Source organism: Pinus tabuliformis, chromosome 7, assembly GCF_031772625.1.
Source record: "Pinus tabuliformis cultivar Carrire ecotype Pingquan chromosome 7, CPIR1, whole genome shotgun sequence".
Classification (NCBI taxonomy): domain Eukaryota; kingdom Viridiplantae; phylum Streptophyta; class Pinopsida; order Pinales; family Pinaceae; genus Pinus; species Pinus tabuliformis.
Window position 1 is genome coordinate 1,369,923,281 of NC_142293.1, and position 24,573 is coordinate 1,369,947,853.

General features: G+C 41.8%; 2 pseudogenes; both read left to right on the forward strand.

Moving 5' to 3' along the window:
* Positions 1 to 7,191: 7,191 nt before the first annotated feature.
* On the forward strand, positions 7,192 to 18,439 carry LOC149252724 (putative protein phosphatase 2C 11 pseudogene; annotated as a pseudogene).
* A 16-nt stretch (positions 18,440 to 18,455) lies between these two features.
* LOC149252725 (putative protein phosphatase 2C 11 pseudogene) lies at positions 18,456 to 20,602 on the forward strand (annotated as a pseudogene).
* The last annotated feature ends 3,971 nt before the right edge of the window (positions 20,603 to 24,573 follow it).

The following is a 24,573-nucleotide window of genomic DNA, read 5'->3' on the forward strand; positions in this document are numbered from 1 at the left end:
TCCTAAGGTTGAGGAGCCTGAGATTGATGTGGAGTAGCCACATGCAGAGGATTCAGGAGTGGAGACATCCACTCAGGTAGAGTCTTCCAGAGAGGGAAGAAAGAACACCATATAGGCTGACATATTTTTGGATGATGCATGGAAGAATGTGGGAGCACCCACTTCTCATCGCAGGCAGCGGAGGTCACCTGAGAGGTACACTGGATACATGGCTCTTACGGGAAAATATGTTGTGACAGAGCCATATTCCTTTAAGGAAGTAGTGCAACAGCTAGTTTGGGTTGATGCCATGGTGGAGGAGTATGACTCCATAGTTTGTAACAGTGTTTTGGATGTGGTCCCGAGACTGGAGGACAAGTCAGTGGTGATATCTCGTTGGCTTTATAAGGTAAAGAAAGCTGCATATGGTAGTGTGGAGAAGCATAAGGCTATATTTGTGGCCCATGGCTTTTCACAAGTTGTTGGCTTGTTGGGGCCTGACCTAGGTTCAGAGTTAATTAGCCAAACAAATCCCTATACTACTAGCCCTTTCAGCAACAATCTGCAGAGCATAGACTGAGGTCTCAACTGAAGTAGTATGGGGGGTTTTGGAACTAGGTTTCCGAACCCTCGAGATGTCTAAGGAGTTGATTTGGTCCAACTAGGATTCCCTTCAAGCAGGTTACTTCGTGCACTTCCCTGGCCTTTGCCACCTGATATATTCGCCTTTGCGCAGCCCTAACCAGGGGCTATGGGGCTTTCGCGCTGCTGGAGTAGCAATCTGCTTTATTTCCCTAAGTCACACCCGAGATCTTTACCTATATTCTTATAAAAATTAGTTATCTTCGCATAAACAGATGCCTTGTATTATATTTACTTATTTAGCCTATTCATATGAGTTCGCGTAGTAAATAAACAATAAACTTGCAATTCATACCCAATAATACATAAAACAGGAAAATATACACAGAAATATGGTAAAACTTCTTTTTTATTAATTCTTCCCACGGTTACAGACTCGACCTGCCCTGCGCACTCAGCTGTAGGGGTCCGCGCACTCAACTGCAGACTACTAGGCCTTTGTGCACTCAGCTGCAGAGCCTTCTCCTACTCTACGACCCAAAGACATGACTTACACTTCGACTCAATGCATCTATTCCCTCTTTTCCACAGATTCTTTGATTTACTATTTTCTACACTTAGAGCCTTGCTCTATTTATACAATCCCATGGTCTCCTGACCATGGGTGGATCTTTCAAACCAACATTACATTACAAAAACAAGGGCGGACAACCCTATGACTCTATTACGACTTTGTGCTCCGCACCCACAATCACAGAGTCTTTACAATGGACTTAGTCAAAACTTGGGCTTTATGCCCCAAAACATGCCTTGGGGGGATTCCACGCCCAACAGGACCCCAACAAAAACATCGTGACTCGTCCTCGAGTCACTCTGTCGGTGTGGAGATCTTTGAGCGGAGACCCTCCAACTTTGCTTGAACAGTTGCAAGGTTGGCATCGCGCTAAGTGGATGCCTCGTCGATCCAAGGCTAAATGCGCGCCTTCAAAACTGCTTCTCTATGTCATGCTGTGTCCATTTACTCTTTCAGCGCTTTGGCCTGCTGCATTTGTGCAAGCCTCTGAGTGAGGGCCACCATCTGCGCGGTCCCTATGATGTTGTCATACTGCTACTAGAGCTCATGTGCCTCTATCTCTAAGCGTTAGATGTTAGGGTCCTCCTGCAGATTGGTGAGGACCTCGAATGACTCTTCCATGTTGATTTGGAGGCCTTTCAAGGTACTGACCGTAGGCCTATCGACCTCATTTGTTGTAACCAGTGCCCCCTCTGGCAGCACTATTGTGTTGGTTGTCCGAGCGCATAGCATTTCCTCGGCTGCAACTGTCCCTACTGCGAGGCTGGTCAAAAGAGTACCAACTTGAGGAGTGCGCACTTGTAACTCCTGAATATGCGCTCAGAGGGCCCCCAACACAATTTGATTCTCCTCCGCGAAGTTCTGGAGGGCCTCAGTGGTGACATCACACACCGTCTTGCCTATGTCGTGCAAATCCCCCTCAGTAAGGGTGATCAGGTCGATAGACAGTTTAGATGCTTTGACCTTCTTGTGTGGCCCCGTCTGCTTGCTTGGGTGTTGGCGCTTCAATAGTGTTGACGCTGTTTGTGGGTCTGCACTGCCCTCTTCTTCCTCTGTTTCCATTTCTTTCTCCTGCTCCGACAGAGGCGACTTCTGGCCCTCGCACGCCTTCTCTATTGCCTTCTGTGCTACTGCTACTGCGGCCTTTTTCTATTCTGTTGCTGCCTGCACAACATCCCGTGCCTCCTGCGCTTTTGCTGCCACTGCTTCTTGCCTTCTCTTTTCTGCCAATTGCGCCATGTGCAGTTTGGCCTCCTCTTTCTTCTTCTATGCAACAGACTTCTCCACCACAACGATGTCTGGGGCATGCCACTCCAGCAGCCATGTCTCCAGTACATCAAAAATCACATCATCTGTGGCTATGAAGGGTAGCTTGCTCCATTTCTTGGTCGGGTCCTTGCGCACTCTGAGATATATGTGGTGGAAGTCCACTTTAAATTCTGCAAAACTTTGCAAGCTATTGTAGACAGTGGGTGATAACCACGGCTTGCGGTTAATCCCCATTCTGATGTTCATCTCCATGAACACCCAGAATATCTTACTATCGCGGATCTGGTTCATGTCCTTAGTGGCCCATAGCGAAGCGTACTTCGCAACCTCTGGTAGATCCCTTTCAATTGTGGGGAACTGGCTGTCCTCCGATAATTCCCCCGTCGCTAGCACTATGGAAAGCAGAAGCCATGCATATTGGAACGTTTTTCCTTGTTCCTGTGCCTCGCGGCAATTTTCCAGGAACTCCTTACACAAGAACTCAGACCAGATAAACTAGACCCCCTCCATGCACTACTCAACAAGTGCAACCATTGGCGCATGCACTTCGTTCGCGCAACACTTCCGCATGAGCTTACCTGTTAGTATTTGGGTCGCAACTTTAACTGCTTTGTTGTTGATGCTAGATATGGCGTAGCCCCTTTTCTTCTTTTCTAGCTTGTATTTCTTTTTCATGGCCTCCGCGATGGCCAAATCACTACTCTTCCCTTCTGAAATATCTGCGGGGTCCTCTCCTTTACATGGGAGCCGAGTAATGCGATGGATTAAGTGGTCCATGATGGGGATTGGCTCCTCTAACCATAAACACCCACCATGCACTAGGCAAAGCAGCTACCTGATGACGAAGATAATCACTGGAGCATAGTGGAAATGCGGCACCCAGAGTAGGTTTAATAACCCTACCTTTTCCACTCCACGTAACCACTTTCGCGGCTTCAATTCTATAACCCCCACCGTGGTGTTCTGATTAGGTTTCATGAGCTGCGCGGTCTCTAAGTGAGGGAATTTCTCATGGTCAGTGAGATCCCAATCTTCAAACTTCAATTTTGGCACCCGTCCCAAGTGCGTGCCCTCAAAGATGATGTCGTCTAGGAGGAGTAGAGTCTGGAGAGAGCTCTTGCTCTCGTCGAGGTCCTTGGGAACTTTTGCCTTCCCCTTCCGTAGGGGGATATACGCGGGCAACTTTGTTAGAGGGTGCACAGGCTTGGTTTCTTCCTCCATGCCCTTGTCCTTGTCTTCTTCAATTATAAGGTCTTCTTGGTCTTCTTCCTCCTTGTTGATTTCCAGGTTGACTGCTTTCCCTTTTTCCTCCATCGTTAATCTAGTGCACAACGGGTTTCATTGGGACACACGCAACAGAATCATTGGTTGTTTGTCTTTCTTCAACCTCGGCGTATGCGGTGATTTAGGGATTTCTGCAACAATCCCGGCACCTACAGGGGCATCTTCCATAGTCAAGGCCTGCACGGCCTCTTCGGCAGTCATCTCTGCAATTTCCCTAGCTTCCTCAGATGTTGCCATCTTGCCCATCTAGAAATCTCTCAGTTGCTCAATCAAGGGCTCAATCAACGCTTTGCACAGGGAAAACAGGTCTCTGCTTAGAATACATGGGGCATACGATAGCTCAATTCGCAAATGACCAAGTGTTGTTTGCTGGGTAACCCTTTATAATTTATAGTGCCTTTTGAATTTGAATTCGATCGTTCCCCCCAAATACGGTCCATTAATGCTCCCTTGGCGTCAGATTTTCCCAAATCTTGCCCATAAAGTGCATCTTAAATGCCTGTCACCTGCTCCATTTGGTCTCAAGTCAAGCATCACATCTTGAATAGTGACCACAACGGTCACTTTCTAGTCAACCCGCGCAGCAGCGCAGCCCCCCTTGCGCAGACGCGGACCTTGTGACACTTTGCTCCTGCACGTAAATCCAACATCGTGCAGCTCCCAAGCATAGTAGTTTATAGTGCCGCACCTCCTTTCAATTGCTTAGAGTGCTAAGACTGTACTTCCCACGGCTAGTCAGGTGGCTGCATTCGTCACTTTTCCTGGAAAACATCCACCTTTTATTGTTACTGGCTGTGTCGCACACTTTATCATCTGCAGCGCGCCACCATGGGTGATCCATTTAGTAATATGCGGTCCAATCCAAGGCATCAGGCTGATCAACTCTCGATGGTAGTCCCCAAATTCGTCAATGTGATTGTGCGCACCCTATTTTATCACCCTGGTTTCCTTATCGAGAAAATCCTTCTTTATTTCGTCCTCAAGCTTCTTGACTTCTGCTTCCACCAGAGTGCTTTTCTCCCTTAATCACACCCTTTCTTTCATAAGTTCTTGGAGCCTAAGATCACCTTGTCAGATTTCTTCCTCAGGTCCCAAGTGTTCTGCTTTGTTCAGCTGCGCGACCCCTTCTTCCAAGGCTCCGCGAGCCGTCATATCTATCGGCGCTACTATGCATAGACTAGGCATTTTATACCCTATGGGGATTACAACGTTCACTCCATACTCCAGCCTCGGAGGCATCTGCTTCGTCAGTTTCTTGCACGTTGTCCTATAAGCCCACAGAACCGTTGGTACACGCAGGTCCCAATCAGTCTGCTGCGCATCATATACCTTGTTCAACACTTTGCACACTTCGTTGAAGGTTTCTACATGGATAACCTTCTGCACACTCGTTCTTTCCATACTTCGTTGTTCCAACTGGGGGGGTCATTCGCGCAATTGCCTCGCCCGCACATGCTTACTAACCGTGTCTCCTAACACAAAGTCTGTGTGCATCCACGCAGGTTTTTTAAGATATGCTTGTATCCATCTGGACAGGTGCGCATGCGGATCATTCTGTCCAGCAATCTTGTTTGTTAATTGCATTTGAGGCTTCCCAAACCACATGCGCATCATTCTCTTGCATTCGCACCAGTACTCAAAGCTTCCTTGGTGTGTGACCCACCACGTCTCAAACGTAGCGCATAGTACCCATTTCAAAGCCTCAAAACATTATTGTTCCGGCACCTCCCTTTTGAATCTGTTTAGGAAGTCATCTACCTTGCTTAACCCATCATACGTAGGCAGATCCCTTACCTCTGTTGATACACAGTGCAGTGATCTTGTCATTATGTTGCAGTTCAGTGTGGTTACTTTGTGTAACCGGTTCTACCATCGCTCTATCTCTTCGTCTGAATCCAATGTATGGGAGCTTTCGCGCTCCCATGAGATCCATCCATCCGTAATGGGATTTACCCAGTCTTGCTCTCACGCGGTTATCTTGTAGATGCAGTCCAAGTCGTCATTGCTTTCATAGTCGTGCACTGGCTTCGCGTAGCGTGATCCTTCTGCAGGGTCCAAAGGTACGACTACACGTAGGGAATTTTTCTCAGAGATCATCTTATGCTTCTTTAGATTTATCACCCTATTCATGTCAGTGGCCCAATCTATTCCTAATAGCGCAGGGTAGGGATTGATATCATCAACAATCTCTATCACTTCAAAATCTGCCAGCGCACTTGCCCCTTCGATATCTACGGTGATTCCCTGCAATCTTCCCATCGGTAGGATCTTTTGTTGGTTCGCAATTCGTAGTTGGATAGGAGACCATTACAGCATAGGCCTTCCCATGTGCTCCCATGTCTACTGCGGCAGAACGTTCATGTCTGATCCTAGGTCCATAATCACTTGGTCCATCTCATATTCCCCAATCTGCGTGGTCAACCTCATTTCTCTTCCCGTCCTTGTCGCGTGCTTTCCAACCTTCTGGACTAAGCGCATTCTCCTAGCACGGTCCCAGCGCATCTATTTATGAGTTCCTTGCAGTCCTTTTACAACCTTGTTGTTACGCAACAGCTTCATGCATGTTTCTAGGAACGTCGTGAGTATCGATGGGTCCATTTCTGGCTCCGATCTGTCTTTGATTCCTAAAGTGGAGGCATCAACGAAGCTCTTCCTTGCTTCCATGAAGGTTTCCTTAGCGCGCTCCAAATCAAACTCTGGTTCTTTCATCGGAGCCTTGCAAACCCAAGTACTATCTTCAAGTTGCTTGCCTTTGTCATCCCCTGTTGTAATTCCACTTCGGAGTACAATGTTTACATTAGGGTCTTCCTCACACAGCTCGGACCTCATCATTTGCAGGTTCTAAGCTGAGGGAGGATGGAGCGCTCCTTTTTTGCGCAATCGTGCTATCAGTGTGGGACAATCCTCCGTCTCATGATCAAACAATGTACAATACAAACATGATGGATGCGTCAGATTCGTACAATCATAGGCGTAATGTCCTGACCCTCCACAATTGTAACATATCAGCTATCAGCGACCTCTTCCAGGTCCTCCTTCACCTCAACCTCGTCCGCGCCCCTGAAATTCGGTTCGTGCCACCCTTGCATTCTGGTTAAGGGGTCGTGTTTTGGCCTGAACTCTATAGGTGGGAGTCCTATCCATCATTAGTTCATAACTTCTACAGGTGCTCTCAACATGTCCCACTGATCTATAGAAATTACAGAACAATTGTTGTGAATTCTACGTGTACTTCTACAACAGATGGCAGTTGTCTATAACATGCTTTCCTCCTATTTAACAAATCACGCACCACAAAGCAGGCGTCGTGCTGGGTCCTGCTTGTGCCTCTGGTCTCAACGACATTGGTCATCCTCCCGTGAGGTAATTCGCGAACACTGGGCAGTGGTCCTTATCATGACCCTGACCCTTACATTTAACACACCATACCTCACCGCGCACTTCCGGGCGAGCTATCCTATCTTGTTTTAGATTCTGCATCTCAAGGCACAAGCTTTTCAACTATGCGTGGATCTGCTGAACTCCCAGGTTAGGATCCTGTATCGCGGTTTCATGCAGCCTCATCACGATCTCCAAGGCCTTGGCCTGAGTTGTTAGCCTCTGTTGTGACATCGCGTTCCTTAAATGCAGCGTTAGTAATGCTACAAACCATTCGTGATGTTGTCCATCTGTCAAAGTCATGTTAGCTTCGTGAATTGTGCACTTCATTCTCTGATCCAACTCCGAATGGGTCTCGCCTGGTAGCATCGTGATCTCCTTTAACCCAATGATTGATTGTGCCTCCGACTTCGGCCTGCTAAATTCTCTGTTCAGCACAGTTTGGATATCTGTGATCCCTGCATTCGGATCATCATTGGAATACTTAATATACTAGGTCAGTGCGTGATCTTGCAGAGTGTTGAACAATGTTTCTTTCTTTATATTTTCATCTGTGACTCCCTGCGCTTCCCATACAGCTTTTATCACGAACCAAAACTGGTCCGGATCTTCATTTCCTACTCCTTTGAACACTGGCAATGTAATATACCTAAGGGGGGTAATATGGGGTACAAAGGGAGGTACCCAAGGGAATAATGCAATAATGGGATGGGCCATAGTAATAAATAAGGTGGTTAACCCGTATCATGTAAGGGACCACAAGTAGTTAGTAATAATGTAATGGGCCCATGGTATTAGATAGATGGTATTGAGGGAACCATGGTAATGACCCCTGGTATTGTATGCATGAGGCCTATATAGAGGCTAGAGACTCCCCATTGAGAGATGTGAAGGATTATTGTATGAACAGGCATATGGCTTGTGGAGTGTTCTCCTTCCTTAAGGAGTGAATGTATGGTGTTGTGTAGAAATTTTGAATAATTTAACACATATTCACAGAGATTATCCTGATCATACAATTATAAGCGGAACATGTATAATACATAACCTCCTCTACGTTGATCATCAATTTACAGAAGTAGAAACATTCACAAGCACACATAGAAGCATCAATCAAACTCATTAACACAGTATGTATCCCGGGGAAAGCATCTCGCTAAAAACCCCACACTCTGTATATTATATTGATTGAATCATGTAACAATACACAGCATAATACTTCTCACAAGTATCTCCACCTGTTACACACAATACAGCTCAGATCTGATCTCTAAATCTATTCCACTGCTTGCCTGCCTCCACTGCTCAATACCTGCTCAAGAACTGATGAGAATGGCTTCCCAAACTCGTATTTCACCTGAAAATAATCACTCACACTTTGTTGGACGTGAGCACAAGCTATAATGTGGGCAAATACGTGAGCAAACTCATTGGCATACTCAATCCCTTGATTGTGCAAGATCTGGTGCACAACTATAGTCACAACTGATAGCAATCTGATTCTCTACCACCTGTCCCTGTTGAACTGAACATGCACTGACATGCAACTGAGTTAACTGATGTATTCTATAGTTGCATTATGAGTTAATAACTTGTGAATTAATTAATAACTAATTCACCCAACTAATCTCTAGTCTATTGATCAGTTAGACTAAATACAACCAGTTTAACAAAGCTAAACTGAACACAACTCCATCAACTGCACCTCCAGTCCACTAAACTCAACTCACTTGAGTTCTAACTGAAGTCCTGCATGAAAATATTAGTCATCCCATAGGTAACCACGTATTTCCCTCTGGGATCTGCATGTACCACATCCGTAGCTCATTCTGAAGTGCTCCAAGAGAATAAGATCAAGTTTATAGTCCAAATATTATTATGAGACAATAATATTTGACTTTTCTATTTTTGACAGCCAGTCTAAAAATAGACTTTGATCACTCACACTGTGATCATTCACACTTTGATCAAAAATAGAAGTCCATCTATTTTTCCCAACTTGACCAATCATCCATAAACAGCAACCTGCAATCCATAGACATGATCCATATGTCTAAAAATAGACATAGTCTAAAAATAGACTTGCGCCAAAAATAGCCTGCGGGCCCACTTAGTGAAGGCGACTCTTTTCACTGAGCTCCATCATCTTGTTGCACTCTCAACAAGCATTTCTTGTTGCACACTTTTCAACATGTTGCCCTACCTTAAGGGTTTGATCAATAAAGAGAAGCATTTCTATATTCAGATCTTGTTATTTCTGGTGATTAATTGCAGTTATTGGGTATATTGGTATTATTTTCATATATTTCTGGGTGATATCCATAACAAGTGGTATCAGAGCACTCTCTTGGGCAAAAGTGGAGAATTTTGTTATTTTTTGCAGGAATTTTTTTGGGTCGGCGAGTTGCAGATCAGATCTATATTTTTTGGTACAAAATATTCAAAATATAATTGTAGATCTGGATTGTTTGTGAAAAAATACCCGATTTCAAAAAAAAAATCGGTCGAATCGGAGTCCAGATGAAGGAGATATCGCTGATCTAAAAATCAATGGTGTTGTAGACAATTTTTCGGGTAGCGAGTTTGCAGCATAGATCTAGACTTCTTGGTGCAAAATATACAGAATCTAATTGCATATCTGGATTATTTGTGAAAAAATACCTGATTTAAAAAAAAACCAGTCGAATCGGAGCTTGGATGAGGGAGATATTGCTGATTTAAAATCAACTATTTTTTCAACAATTTTTGGTGACGGCGGGACAGTTGCAGTGCGGATCAGAAATTCCAGTGCCTAGACTGGGATTTATATCACATGAGAAGATGCAGAATGGTCATTCCATTTCCAAAAACATGTCATAATAGGGATTCTGAGCAATATTGACGGAATTGTGGCCATTTAAAATTGTAAGTGAGTTTTTCCCAAACCCTCTTCATGGAGAGGCTATGTTTTACAGGAAAAGATAATGGTCCTACTATTGAAGAATTCATACAGAGACAAAAGTTCACATATGGGACACTTTGGAAGATTTCAGTGGGGCTTAATATGAAAGAGGAGGCTGACAAATGGTGGTTATCACTTGACTACAAGCAGTTGCCCAAACTTTCAGATGCAGAATTTGAAAGAGTCCTTTTAGACAAATGGTCTCGGGCTAGAAAAAAGGAGAATGAGACATGTAAGGGGTTATTTTCTACGGGTGTCTCCTTATTGCAGGTTCATGGATTGATTCAGAAGGAGAAGATTGTTGTGTCTATAAATCCTAGTTGCAAGCATAATTTTATCAATGTTAATTTGACAAAAAAATTGCAAGTTCCAGCAAAATACATTGAAAACAGACAGGTTGATAATGAGGATGTTCAAGTTTATAAGGATTTGAATCTTTCTATAGATAAGTATGTGTTGCAAGGTGATTTTTATACTTCATATATGGATAACCTGGATGTTGTTTTGGGATATCTTTGGATGGAATCCGTGGGTACTATCAATATTAATGTGCAGAAGAAATTCGTGAAGCTCTGGTATAAAAAGAAGAAAATTACATTACAGGATATTTCCATCAATAAACAGGCAGAGTCCATGGAGGTTGAAGCAAAATATGTTCTAGGGACTGACATATCAGATGATGAGCCTTTTATGATTGACAATCAAACACAAACAGATGCTGAAGCAGAAAAAGTTACAGGTGCTGATACATCAGATGAGGGCTCAGTGGTTGAAGTAATATTGGAAGATAAGACACCACAACAGGCACCACAGCAGGGTGAATTAAAGAAAAAGACATCGTGGGTTAAAACTTCAACATATCATCACCCACATCACCCTGCAAGAAAACAACCAACAAGATGGCAACCAATTAGCCACAAGGACAACAACCCCTGCATGACAGATAGCAAGGAGCGAAGATCCACCTACTACACATCAACACAGGAGAGATGCCATAGTCAACTTCCATCTCAAGTGAGCGAGGCACCAGCGAGATCGAGGGTTCACCTTTCTCTTGGATGGCTAGATGCACGTGCATGGTACCAGTGGACTACTCTTTTGAGTAGATCTTATTATTTGTGTTCTTCCCATGTTTCGGGGACGAAACATGTTAAGGGGGATGGAATGTAATATACCTAGGGGGGATAATATGGGGTACAAAGGGAGGTACCCAAGGAATGTAATAATGGGATGGTCCATAGTAATAAATAAGGTGGTTAGCCCGTATCATGTAAGGGACCACAAGTAGTTAGTAATAATGTAATGGGCCCATGGTATTAGATAGATGGTATTGAGGGAACCATGGTAATGACCCATGGTATTGTATGTATGAGGCCTATATAGAGGCTAGATACTCTCCATTGAGAGATGTCAAGGAATATTGTATGGATAGACATATGGCTTGTAGAGTGTTCTCCTTCCTTAAGGAGTGAATGTATGGTGTTGCCCTACCTAAAGGGTTTGATCAATAAAGAAGCATTTCTATCTATATTCAGATCTTGTTATTTTTTGGTGATTAATTGTAGTTATTGGGTATATTGGTATTATTTTCATATATTTCTGGGTTAGATCCATAACAGACAATTTTATCGTGCTTTCCATATTGACTCGCAGTGGTGGCGGAGGTTGTATGGGCGAAGATGGGGGTGAAGACGGTGAAACTGGTGGTGGTGTGGGTGGGGGTGGTATGTGCAGAATCCTCTGCCTTATCAAATTGATCGCACTCCTTGGTGACACCTTCACGAGCTCTTCCTCATTCCCTCGCGGAGGTGAAATCAAGGGCTAGTTTCTAGCTTTGCACTACCTTCGTTTCTGTAAATTCTCCCACTTCGCGTAGCACCAAACATCAATGTATTCACATAACCCACTTTTCACACAATAGCATTTTAATCTAAGTGTTCAAATACTTAACGTACTTACCTCGCGGTCCTTTGAGGAAGCATCATTCTGCCTCGCTATAGCTGACTGAAGTATCTACCGCGAACTCAATGATGAATCCTCCTATAATTCGATCGAGCCAGTGATCATCAGCACACATGATCTTATCCTCTGATGCTTCCAATTTGCAAACCAAATCTGGGGTCCACATAATAGGTCTGTCAAGCTTGCACCTTCCTTGGCTATCTGCTAGCTTCTTGATCCACTCGTATAGCTCCATAGGGAAAGATGCCAAGAAAATTTCGTGGATTTCTGTGTATAGGTAGCAGTCTAACTACTCTTCTTTTGATAGTCGTGAATTCATGTTCTCCTACGCTGCAAACTCGTGAATCTTCTTATCCAACCAATCTTCAATTTCTTTCTTAGTTGGATTCTAGTGATAAGACATCAAGCATCTCTATGCAGATCCCGGTCCCGGCAATGGAACCATTTGTTTGCTTGTTGGAGCCTGTCCCAAGTTCGGCATTAATTACCCAAACAAATCCCTGTACTACTGGCCCTTTCGAAAAAAATATGTGGAGCACGAACTGAGGTCTCACCCAAAGTAGTATGGGAGGTACTGGAACCAGGTTTCCGCACCCTCGAGATGTCTAAGGGGTTGAATTGGTCCAACTAGGAGTCCCTTCGCACAGGTTATTTCGCGCACTTCCCTGGCCTTTTTGCCCTAATATATTCACCTTCACGCAACCCTAACTAGGGGTTGTGGGGCTTTCGCGCTGCTGGAGCAACAACCTACCCTATTTCCCTAGGTCACACCCGAGATCTTTACTTATCTTCTTATAACAGTTAGTTATCTCTGCATAAACAGATGCCTTGTATTATATTTACTTATTCAGCCTGTTCATGAGTTCGCACAGTAAATAAACAGTAAACTTGTGATTCATACCCAATAATACATAAAACAGGAAAAGATACACAGAAATATGGTAAAACTTCTCTTTTATTAATTCTTCCCATGGTTACAGACTCGACCTGCCCTGTGCACTCAGCTGTAGGGGTCTACGCACTCAACTGCGGACTACTATGCCTTTGTGCACTCAGCTGCAGAGCCTTCTCCCACTCTACGATCCAAATACATGACTTACACTTCGACTCAATGCCTCTATTCTCTCTTTTCCATAGATTCTTCAATTTACTATTTTCTACACTTAGAGCCTTGCTCTATTTATACAATCCCATGGTCTGGTAGATCTTTCAAACTGACATTGCATTACAAAAACAATGGTGGACAACCCTATGACTCTATTACAACTTCGCACTACGCACCCACAATTCGTGGAGTCTTTACAATGGAGTTAGTCAAAACTTGGGCTTTAAGCCCCAAAACATGCCTTGGGGGGATTCCATGCCCAACACAAGTAGAGGCGATTGACTATGATGAAACCTTTGCTCCTGTTGCAAGGTACTTGTCGATTAGATCTATATTGGCACTATTAGCATAGATGGGTTGGACGATACATCAGATGGATGTGAATACAGCCTTCCTTAATGACATGATTGAGGAAGAGGAGTACATAGAGCATCTTGAAGGTTTTGAGACCTTTGACCATGAGTCACATTGTGCCAACTCAAGAGAGCGTTGTATGGGCTGAAGCAAGCACACCGTGCTTGGTACACCATGATAGATATCTACTTCACCAGGTTGGGCTTCATGAAGAGTTAAGCAGATGAGAACCTGTAGCACATAGTGGTGGAAGGTAAAATGTTGATCATTTTACTTTATGTTGATGATCACATACTAACAGGTGATGATCAGTTGATTATGTCTTGTAAGGATGACCTTGCAAGATAGTTTGAGATGAAGGACATGGGGATCATGCATTACTTTCTTGGCATGGAGGTATGGCAAGGAGATGGGGAGTTGTTTGTGTCTCGGGGAAAGTATGCCAATGAGATACTTGGGAGATTCAGCATGGAGAGAAGCAAACCGATGAAGACTCCTCTAGCAGGTAACTAGAGGAAGGAGGATGTTACTTCAGGGGAAGTAGTGGAAGCTACTATTTACAGATAGCTTGTGGGTTCACTCATGTCCTTGGTGAACACACGATCAAATATTTGCTATGCATTTAACCAGCTTAGTCAAGCGATGGTTAGGCATGCCAAGTTTTATTGGAAGGCGACAAAGCATGTGTTGAGATACCTCAGGGGCACTTCTTAATATGGATTATGGTACAAACGGGTAGAGGGAATTAAGCTTCAAGGCTTCACCAATGCAGATTGGGTAGGGATTCCATCTAACTGGAATATAACATCAGGAGGGATCTTCAGTATTGGGTCAGCGACAGTTTCTTAGTATAGCAGGAAATAGAGATCAGTTGTACTCAATTCAGTAGGGGCAGAGTACATGGCTATGTGTTAGGAAGCATGTGAGGCCTTCTGGATGAGGAAGATCCTGGTTGGTTTGTTTGGTCAGTAGATGGATCTAACTGTGATTTACTGTGATAAACAGAGTTGTATCAAACTCTCTGAAAATCCAGTTTTTCATGATCGATCCAAGCATATTCATATGTGATATCATCATCTCAGAGATTATGTATTGAGGCGGATTATGTTGTTAGAGTACAGTCCCACAGAGGAGAAAGATTCTGACATTTTGACAAAGGCATTATCAATATGTAAATTCAATTTTCACAGAGACAAGATCGGGTTAGCTGATAATCCCTTTCTTGTTGAGAGGGAGTGTTGAGAAATGGAAACAAGAAATTCCAGTTTAATTTTTCCTTGAATTAAACTGAGAATTAAAATCAAATTCTATTCTCATAGAAACCTTTAAATAGTTACTTAAGTTTAATTAACTTAATTATCTTAGGAATTTCGAGTTGGAAGTCTTTCTAAAGTCATGTATATGTTCTCCCTAAATTTAGGGGTCCAGTATGAGTTTAAATTGAGTTTGAAATTAGATCACTTAGTTTACTAAGTTAAGTCAAGTTAAATTAGTTCCAGATTATTTTAGGAACTAATAGAGAGTTAAAAGTCAGTTGGTGCACTAGTGCATCCACAATTGGCACTCTAGTTAACTGAAGATTCCCTCATGAGAAACTCATGCATGTTAGTTCATAGAAAGACCCAGTTGAGACTAGAGTACGGGGACAATGTACTATCAGTTGTATTATCTACTAGAGTGTCAATATCATGCATGCATCAGAGATTGATCCTATGTTTGGATTGCACAGTTTTGGAAGCATGAATTCCCTTTAAATACAAGATATTCATCCTAGGAATTATGCAATATATTAGGGGCTTGGAAAGCTGCAAAATTGGCTAAGTGGTGGCCAAGAGATAGCTTGTGAGCAGAGAGAATTGAGTGTACTTGTGCGGAATTGTTCTAGTGAGAACAAGATTTGTATCTTCACTCATATTTCTGATATATGCAATACAGATAGTGGGGTTTTGAGCAGTGGTTTTCCCTAGATACATATTGTGTTATGTGCCATTGATTTATCTTCTTCTTGTTCATATTTTTTTCATCGATATATTGGCAATGCAACATTTTGCCACAATCTAGTCACAAGCCCTAGCAACATATATCAATCAATAATAGATACTCAAAATAACCTTACACACAATTTTTCATCATATATAACAATAACTACATAATTCAAAGAATGAAGTAGTAGCACAAACTTGCACCAGTTCAGATCCATGAGCATGCATAGGTGATCATAATCATGGTTCCATGTATTTAAAAACATTATTAGGGTTTCAACAGTAAAACCGCTCTAATGCTATCAACAATCATATATGGTTGATCCAACAGTTTTCAAACTGAAATAATGATAAACCAAACTTGAAAATCAAAACTTCAAACCTTGTGCACCTCCATAAAATGCAAATTTGTCCACACACACTACTTCTGCTATGGATGCATTTTCAATGATTCTTCATGCAATCTCAAGATGTTATCATATGCTTCCCCTGAGACCATGCAAGACTTAGTTTGCATCGAAGTCTCCTATTGTTCCTTCTTCTTCCAAACTTTGATGGGTTCATCTATGACATGCACATCTCTTTCTAGCTTCATATCTCAATGACTTTGAATGACCTTCAACTTTTGACTGGATTCCTTAAAGATCCTGGGAAGCTTTCATTATTTATCCATATGGCCAAGATTGTTACACACATAACACCTTATGTGATAAAGGAATGGAGGAAGGACTCATATCTTATGTTGTTATTTTGCCTTATATTCCTACTCCTCTTGGCATAAAACCTACAATCAACAACCTTATGGCCAAATTCATTGTATGAGTAACAATAGCCATAAAAGGAACTTTTATACTTGTTTGTAGATGATTTTCATGATGAGATCAATCTTCCTTGATTATTTTCCTAATATGGCTTTCTATTCAGCTGCATCTTCTAATGTATATTTTTTTGAGAAGGTCTGATCATTTTAATTTTGCAATTTGTTGCAATATGTCCAAGTTTATGACAGATGAAGCACTTGACATCTCCCAAGGGTGAAAATGATATTCTTAATGAAATATGTTCTTGGCATACGCTTTGGCTCCTATTCTTATTTTTGAATTCCTTTCTTGTTTCTCTCACTACTGTTATTTCCTGATTTTCCTATAATTGCTTCTAGTTTCTCCTTTTTGAAGGCTAATATTTGATTTGAAAGAGGGAGACTTTTGGTTGGTCTTTTCCAATTTTTGTTGGAATTTTATCTTCCCTAAATCACTTCTAATGAAATCTCTTCAACTTCCGATATTTTAAATTGATATTATTTTTCTTTATATTAATTTCTCATTCCCTCATCAACTCTCCTCCCCTCTTCCAGCTGAGTTTTTAATCTTATAATTTCTTCTTTAAAGGCACATTCCATCTTATCAAAACTTTTCAACAACTTCTACTATTTTTTGTTCTCATTTGTGAGTGTAACACACCCCCTCCTAATCCCCTCCAAAAATACATGTTAAAAGGAGGTGATTGCTACGCTTGTACCAATACCCAAGGTGTCATTATGGAAATGGGGGGTCCAAAAAATTCAATCTTCTTAACTATATTAAAGCCTCAAACAAACATCACCATTGCATCCATCTCTTCAAGGCGATTCCGATGATATAAAATTTTTACCTCGATCCGGCCTTCTAACAAAGAGATATGACTATTTGAATTTATGGTGAATTAGAGAGCGCCACATCATCAATCTTGCCACATGGAACCCACGTGGTTACGATAGCCAACCTATCGACACCACCTGGAATTAGTATATTGGTTGTTGACCCATTCAGAGCATTGGTCCTTGTAACCTGTTATCACTCAAGAAAAAATATTTTAAATTCTGAACATCAAGTTTTTAAATGTGTCAAAGGGTTGGTGTCAGTTTCGGGTCTAGTCTTTTCATCTGGTGTTAGAGTCTAAACAATTTGAATAAGAGTCTTGTTAGTAAGTCAAAAGGGGTCAATTCTCTGATTTAGTCTATCATTTGGGAAAAAGGGGCTGGAGGAAATTAGCTATACTTGGGGATAAGTTCAACAAATTCATTGGCTTATTAGAGGGATTTATTTGGTCTTCTTCTCCAAGAAACATAGAGAACAAAGATAAAGATCAAGAAGATGACTGGGCATTTGAACAGGGACCACATGCTGATTTTTCTGGGCCAACTTCTGGAAGCACGACATGTGTTGCACTTTTTCAAAATAATCAGCTTATTGTGGCAAATGCTGGTGATTCCCGTTGTGTCCTCTCAAGAAAGGGTCAGGCATACAACTTGTCACGAGATCACAAGCCAGAGCTTGAGATCGAAAGGGATCGAATTCTTCGAGCTGGAGGATTCATTCATGCTGGACGTATCAATGGAAGCTTAAATTTGGCGAGGGCTATTGGAGATATGGAATTCAAACAAAACAAATTTCTCCCTGCTGAAAAACAGATTGTAACTGCAAATCCAGATATAAATGTTGTGGAGCTATGTGAGGATGATGAGTTCATTGTCTTGGCATGCGAGAAGAGGTCCAAGATGCCATTCAGCGCCTACAAAATGTCATGAATCTGCGCTTAACTATCAGTGAAAAACTTGAGACCTCATTGCGTGATCTTGCACGGACTGGAGACGTACAAGCTTGCAAGGCTATTCAGAAGGCAGCTGATGCTACATTGGTTCCATGATCTGATAGAGCTCTTTCGCATCGGTGGCAAGGCTCTTGATACCAACTATCCCTTCATGGGCGACTATGTTGATCGTGGATACTACTCTGTTGAGACCGTGTCATTGCTGGTTGCTTTGAAAGTGCGCTACAGGGATAGAATTACCATACTACGAGGAAACCATGAAAGCAGGCAGATTACTCAAGTGTATGGGGCCTATCTTTCTTTATTACGGGAATGAGGGCTACATTGACTGGTTTGCTGTGAACACTGGATTTATGTGGGACATAGCACCTCAGTTCGGAGCTGTGCTCGTCTTTCCAGAACACCGCTACTATGGAGAGTCTATGCCCTATGGCAATTAGAGTGTGGCCTATAAGGATGGAGATTCACTATCTTATCTCACAGTTGAAGGAGCTATCTACCGAGGCTTGTCCAGTTGTCTTGTTTGGTGGTTCTTATGGTGGAATGTTGGCTGCTTGGATGAGGTTGAAATATCCGCATATTGCAATAGGTGCCCTAGCTTCATCTGCGCCAATATTGCAGTTTGAAGACATTTTACCATCTGATATATTCTACAATCTTGTTTCAATGATTTCAAACGGGAAAGTGAGAATTGTTTCAAGGTGATACAGCAATCATGGAAAGCATTGGAGACATATGGTGAAAGAGATGAAGGGTTACAAAATCTTAGCAAGAAGTTTCGCATGTGCAGGGATCTCAAAAGCACAAAGGAAGTACAAGATTGGTTAAGCTCAGCATACAGTAATCTTGCTACGGTGGACTATCCATATCTAGCTAGTAATTTCAGGGTAGATGAAAAAGACAATTCAAGAAAAGAAAGCTCAAGACAGTTAGAATTTGGTATTAGAACTGTGTTTTGTGATTACACAGCAGTTTCGTAGCGCGCTACGAAACTGCTGTAGCTGCCTAATTAAAACTCAGTTGACCAATTTTGAGGGACCGAGGGAAATTTTTTGAAAGGAAGTCTCAGAAAAAGATCATTTACAATGTGCAAGCAATCAGCCAGAGCAAAACAAGCGGGAGGAAGTTATAAGAACTTTAAACTTTTTGTTATACAAATTATCACCGCTAGTATTGTAAATAAATTTTCAATCAGCTTTGAAAAGTTTTTGTCATCACACACCTATATGGGAAAGGCTTACAGCACATGAAGAACGTGGCACTCAAATGGATTGTTGGGTAACTAAAGAAGATCAACATGGCTAATTGGTTCTGAATGTCTTTGAGGAAACCAAAAGCATAAGAACAGGGGCAGTTTCCTACTTCTCAGCAGCAGTAAAGGATATGAGACATTAAGGGCCAGCAAGGAGTTTTAAAACATCCACCAAGCTAAACTGAAGGAGACCACTTGTCAGAGAATGAGTGTTGATTGTAATAAATGATATTACCAACGTGATGTGGAGTTACACTCCTAATTGTCTTAGGTTTCTATAGCTTTCAATTAGCAGTAAGTTGCTTTTAATAGTTAGTTTAAAATGTTAATAGGTGTCATAATAAGAATAATTCGAGAGCCCCTCATGCTGGAGGAGGAATCTCAAGTATGTAAAAGAGCTCTATATATAGCAGAACAGGGGATATACAAAGGGTTGGAAAATTATTCAAAAAAGGCTCAGATATTTGGCTTTATGTAAAGACTCTGTTTAGTAATGCAAGATTGCCTTTGCTTCTCAGGAATCAAGAGGGATTCGATGCTCAGAATGTGTTGTATTATTCTTTTCTCAATATTTGTAGTAGTATGAATGTGTAATTACTTAGAAATCACTCATGGTGCTCTAACTTCCTTTATACATTCATAGACTGTGTGGTACTATATGTTGTTGGTATGTTCTAAATGTGTTGAATCCTGAATGCCCTGACTTCTATGTAAGCTTGATATCATTGATATAATAAGAGTCTTGTTGGTAAGTCAAAAGGGGTCAATTCTCTAATTTAGTCTATCATTTGGGAAAAAGGGGCTGGAGGAAATTATCTATACTTGGGGATAAGTTCAACAAATTCATTTGCTTATTAGAGGGATTTATTTGGTCTTCTTCTCCAAGAAACATAGAGAACAAAGATAAAGATCAAGAAGATGACTGGCATTTGAACAGGGACCACATGCTGATTTTTCTGGGCCAACTTCTGGAAGCGCGGCATGTGTTGCACTTTTTCAAAATAATCAGCTTATTGTGGCAAATGCTGGTGATTCCCGTTGTGTCCTCTCAAGAAAGGGTCAGGCATACAACTTGTCACGAGATCACAAGCCAGAGCTTGAGATCGAAAGGGATCGAATTCTTTGAGCTGGAGGATTCATTCATGCTGGACGTATCAATGGAAGCTTAAATTTGGCGAGGTCTATTGGAGATATGGAATTCAAACAAAACAAATTTCTCCTTGCTGAAAAACAGATTGTAACTGCAAATCCAGATATAAATGTTGTGGAGCTATGTGAGGATGATGAGTTCATTGTCTTGGCATGCGAGAAGAGGTCCAAGGTGCCATTCAGTGCCTACAAAATGTCATGAATCTGCGCTTAACTGTCAGTGAAAAACTTGATACCTCATTGCGTGATCTTGCACGGACTGGAGACATACAAGCTTGCAAGGCTGTTCGGAAGGCAGCTGATGCTACATTGGTTCCATGATCTGATAGAGCTCTTTCGCATCGGTGGTAAGGCTCTTGATACCAACTATCCCTTCATGGGCGACTATGTTGATCATGGATACTACTCTATTGAGACCATGTCATTGCTAGTTGCTTTGAAAGTGCGCTACAGGGATAGAATTACCATACTACGAGGAAACCATGAAAGCATGCAGATTACTTAAGTGTATGGGGCCTATCTTTCATGCAGATTACTCAAGTGTATGGGGCCTATCTTTCTTTATTACGGGAATGAGGGCTGCATTGATTGGTTTGTTGTGAACACTGGATTTATGTGGGACATAGCACCTCAGTTCGGAGCTATGCTCGTCTTTCCACAACACCGCTACTATGGAGAGTCTATGCCCTATGGCAATCAGAGTGTGGCCTACAAGGATGGAGATTCACTATCTTATCTCACAGCTGAAGAACCTATCTGTCGAGGCTTGTCCAGTTGTCTTGTTTGGTGGTTCTTATGGTGGAATGTTAGCTGCTTGGATGAGGTTGAAATATCCACATATTGCAATAGGTGCCCTAGCTTCATCTGCGCCAATATTGCAGTTTGAAGACATTGTACCATCTGATATATTCTACAATCTTGTTTCAATGATTTCAAACGGGAAAGTGAGAACTGTTTCAAGGTGATACAGCAATCATGGAAAGCATTGGAGACATATGGTGAAAGAGATGAAGGGTTACAAAATCTTAGCAAGAAGTTTCGCATGTGCAGGGATCTCAAAAGCACAAAGGAAGTACAAGATTGGTTAAGCTCAGCATACAGTAACCTTGCTATGGTGGACTATCCATATCCAGCTAGTAATTTCAGGGCAGATGAAAAAGAAAATTCAAGAAAAGAAAGCTCAAGATAGTCAGAGTTTGGTATTAAAACTATGTTTTGTGATTACACAGCAGTTTCGTAGCGCGCTACGAAACTGCTGTAGGTGATGCATAATGCACAGCAGTTTCATAGCGCGCAACGAAACTGCTGTAGTTGCCTAATTAAAACTCAGTTGACCAATTTTGAGGGACCGAGGGAAAAATTTTGAAAGGAAGTCTTAGAAAACGATCATTTACAATGTGCAAGCAATCAGCCAGAGCAAAACAAGTGGGAGGAAGTTATAAGAACTTTAAACTTTTTGTTATACAAATGATCACTGCTAGTATTGTAAATGACTTTTCAATCAGCTTTGAAAAGTTTTTGTCATCACACATGTATATGGGAAAGGCTTATAGCACATGAAGAACGTGGCACTCAAATGGATTGTTGGGTAACTAAAGAAGATCAACATGTTTAATTGGTTCCGAATGTCTTTGAGGAAACCAAAAGCATAAGAACAGGAGCAGTTTCCTACTTCTCAGCAGCAGTAAAGGATATGAGGCATTAAGGGCCAGAAAGGAGTTTTAAAACATCCACCAAGCTAAAGTGAAGGAGACCACTTGTCAGAGAATGAGTGTTGATTGTAATAAATGATATTACCAACGTGATGTGGAGTTACACTCCTAATTGTCTTAGGTTTCTAGAGCTTTCAATTAGCAGTAAGTTGCTTTTAATAGTTAGTTTAAAATGTTAATAGGTGTCATAATAAGAATAATTCGAGAGCCCCTCATGCTGGAGGAGGAATCTCAAGTATGTAAAAAGAGCTCTATATATAGCAGAACAGGGGATATACAAAGGGTTGGAAAATTATTCAAAAAAGCTCTGATATTTGGCTTTATGTAAAGACTCTGTTTAGTAATGCAAGATTGGCTTTGCTTCTCAGGAATCAAGAGGGATTCGATGCTCAGAATGTGTTGTATTATTCTTTTCTCAATATTTGCAGTAGTATGAATGTGTAATTACTTAGAAATCACTCATGGTGCTCTAACTTCCTTTATACATTCATAGACTGTGTGGTCCTATATGTTGCTGGTATGTTCTAAATGTGTTGAATCCTGAATGCCCTGACTTCTATGTAAGGTTGATATCATTGTTAGACTGAAACAATGTTGACTCCATAAGCCCAATGGATACTTTCTGATTGTATTTCAACCTCTTTCATTTGTCATTTGTTTACTAGAGTTAGCCATCTAATCCATTATCAATATCATTAATCCTTTTGAGAGAGCCCTCTCAGGTTGAGGAGGCTAAGCCTCAGCCTAAAGTAGGTTTGAAATAGTTACTTAATGTCTACCTGGTCAGCAGCCTTCCAAGGTCTGATTTTGAGATAACATAACCCACACTTATATTTATGTAAACTTTGTCATACTACTAGCCACATGCTTATATACCACCAGCCACGGGTCGTCAAATATCGATAAACCTCCCATTACCATCCTATTACCCTGGCCCTTAATGCTTTGTGCTTACAAATTTTCTCTAGGGTAGTGCTTATGGGCTTACTTGTATCGTGGAGCCACACTGCACCAAAGAATGGATAGCGTGGATGATGCATACTCCATTGTGTCCTAGCATTATGTCACCCTTCTCCATTCAACTTGTGAATCATCATTAAACTCCTGGGGGCCCACCTTCAAGATTACGTGGCTCAATGGGTCAAGTCTTGTGTGATTTAGGTACCCACCCCCCCAATTGATCTGTGCCTTCCACTCTCACACCACAATGTCACGACACTGAGCCATCCTCGCCATTCCTTCAAAGTTGAGTAAGGCTACTTCCCGGGAGTCAAACTCTGGGACGTGAAAGTTCCCGTCAACAACCGCTCAAATTATTGCATATGCAGGTCCCTCTCAACGCTACTTATGGCGTGATAAGCCCTTTATGCATGAGAAATCATTCATCCATTGGCCAATGTATGACATCCAATTCATCTCGGCCTACTCCATGTGATCGGCCCTACCACGCTAGCCCAATCCTTATCAGCCTGGCCCCTCCCTTTGCGCAACTTCTCATGGCTTCTGGGGTTATAATCTCCAGGCTTACATCATCCCAGTCTTCTTTTCAATCATTGATAATGCGAGCCACCGCTCTAGATCCTAAGTTGTGGTCATGTGGCTAACAGCTCAGCTTTTAAATCGACCCTCACACAACCTGATACATTCATCTAAGTTCATGGGTAAGGTTGTGAGGTTGAGGATATGGCCTAAAGTATTTCAATCGCTTTGCATTATGTTCCATTTTTGAAAGGATTCAACCATGGCTCATCCATGGTGGTTCTACAAACATCTGGAGTTATGCCAAAGTCTAACCATAGCCATTAAAGTCTTATGAAGCACACTTCAATGTTATCCATCTTGAGCTTTCCACATGGTTCATGGGATTTCACGTACATGTGAGAGACCTATCTATCCAGCCTCTTAAAGATTTGTGTTCCCTTGGGTCCTCAATATCTTACTGGGAACAGAAAAATCTTGGCTTAGTGATCTATAGATCTATTTCAAGAAATAAATAATCGAGCTCATAAAAACAAACAGATAACCTACAATGTTGAGAAGACCACATGGATACCATAATTCCACGAGTAAACAGAAATCTCTCCTTTATGGTTCGATTTCAGGCATAAACCATAAATACAGACTCATAAGAAACAATAGCATAAGCATAAAAACATTTCAATAGTATGAATGGAAAATTCTAGGCATGGGAGGCATAGATGGTCATTAGATACCCTTTCCCACCAACTTGAAGCCACCTAAAGAACCTCCAATGCTCATACCACACATAACAGTGTTACCCATGGCATACTGCACCCACCCAGGTAGTTAATATATATATATATATATATATATATATATATTTGTATATTTATATGAGAGTTTCCTGCATGAGAGCAATGATGTAACATCACAGCAATAGCACACACATGCCTCATAGTTTCACCATTCCAATTTTAGCAAACCACGAGCCATTCACATA